At 62.6% G+C, this 1,767-nt stretch overlaps 1 protein-coding gene across 2 annotated transcripts in view; it reads left to right on the top strand.

Annotated features, from left to right (window-relative positions):
- Positions 1–1,767, top strand: part of PPP1R12B (protein phosphatase 1, regulatory subunit 12B) — a 62,184-nt gene that overhangs the window by 59,872 nt on the left and 545 nt on the right. The window lies entirely within an intron of this gene.

Genomic DNA, 1,767 nt, shown 5'->3' on the forward strand with positions numbered 1-1,767 from the left:
GCCGGCGCCTGCGCCAGCAAAGCCATCGGCAGCCCAGGCTGGTGGAGGTGCGTGCGTCAGCCTCCCTCCCACTTGGTCCTCCTCCCTCTGGGGGCATTGCTCCCCCTTCACAAATCATGGGCCTGGCGTCTGCGGGCCCCGCGTGTGGCTGCAGGCAGAGCCGTGGGCTGGCCTTGCAGGGAGATGGGTCGGGCTAGTCTCCCGAGAAGAGAACCACGGGTTTGGTCCCAGCCCCTCCCTGCATGAGGTCTGAAAGGCGAGCTCACAGGCGGGTCCTCCATCCGAGAGGTGGAGGAGCTTAGCGCCTGGCAGCCGCCTCGGGAGCCTCTCAGGGCCGGCGTGTCCTCTGCCTGTTTGCGGAGCCTCTGGTTGGCAGCAGGCAGCTCGCACCCCTGAGGGGTGCCCCCGGCACAGACAGACGGCTCCCCGCTTAAAGTCACCCGAGACTCCTGAAAGCTGGAGCTGGAGACGGGCCCACAGGCGCCCCAGTTATTCGCGGTGTCCCTCTTTCAGGGAGGCAGCATAGCATGCGGCTGGTAACCACGGTGATGGTAACCATGGTGAAGGTCAGGTTAAAGCCTGGCCGGTGCTTCACAGCTTTTCCTTCCTTGTTGCCCAGAACAGTCATTTCACAAACGAAAGGCCCGAGTTCCAGATTCCATCACTCAGTACGTGGTGGAGTCCAGCTCCACACCAGGCAGCAGGCCCGGAGCCACGCCCTGCGCCCTGTCCCCCTATCCCCAGCACTGACCCCCGAGCTGCCAGGCAGCGCCCGCGCCGTCCCTGCAGCTTCAGGCCGTGGTCCTCGCTGACACTGCTCGTCAGAGGCGGGAGGAAGTAATACCTGAGACACAGACTCCGTTTTATTTGTCCGAGAATCACGTCGGTCCTGGTGAACTGGGGCTTGAGAATCAGGGGAGCTGACTTCCAGGGAAGTCACAGCGTCTGCCTGCAGGTGTTCCTGCCCAGCGCCCCCCCAGTGAGGTCGGGACACCCTCCAGGGTCCGTGCAGCTGGGAAATCGCTGTCCAGTGTCTTTTTCCCCCCCCAAAGAATTAAGTCTGAGGTCACCCAGGCTTGAGAGGAATTTGTACATTTTAAAAAGGGGCGAGGCCTGGCCGGTGTGGCTCAGTGGGTTGGAGTGTCGGCCTGTGCACTGAAGGGCCCTCGGCTCTGCTCCCGGTCAGGCATCTGCCCAGGTTCCAGGTCACCTCTCCAGTCGGGGCGAGTACGGGAGGCAACCGATCGATGTGTCTCTCTCCTCCCTTCCTGTCGCTAGAATTGGTGAAAAGGGTACCCTTGGGTGAGGATTCCAAAGGGGGGCACCTCAGCCCAGCCCTCAGATGAATGCAGCTGCGCCGTGTGGCCCTGTGGCCGGGCAGGTGCACTGGGCATCCGTGGCCGTGGGCGGTGCTCGGCCCTGGGGTCTGGCTGCAGGGCGGGCAGGAGGCAGGGTCTGGAGGAGGTTCTGGGAGCGGCCGCCTGACTGCCTGTGGGCCCCACGGGTCCCTCTCTGGCAGGGACGAGGGCACGGCGGTTCTGTCCTAGGAACCCCGCTGTCGGTGGCTTGCCTGTGTGTTCGGCGGTCAGTCCTGGGACACCTGCCCTGGCCGCGCGGGCATGGTTCTAGGGCAGGGGTGGGCAAACTTTTTGACTCGAGGGCCACAATGGGTTCTTAAACTGGACCGGAGGGCAGGAACAAAAGCATGGATGGAGTGTTTGTGTGAACTAATATAAATTCAAAGTAAACATCATTAAATAAAAGGGT

Source organism: Myotis brandtii, unplaced genomic scaffold (genome assembly GCF_000412655.1).
Source record: "Myotis brandtii unplaced genomic scaffold, ASM41265v1 scaffold975, whole genome shotgun sequence".
In the NCBI taxonomy this organism is placed as follows: domain Eukaryota; kingdom Metazoa; phylum Chordata; class Mammalia; order Chiroptera; family Vespertilionidae; genus Myotis; species Myotis brandtii.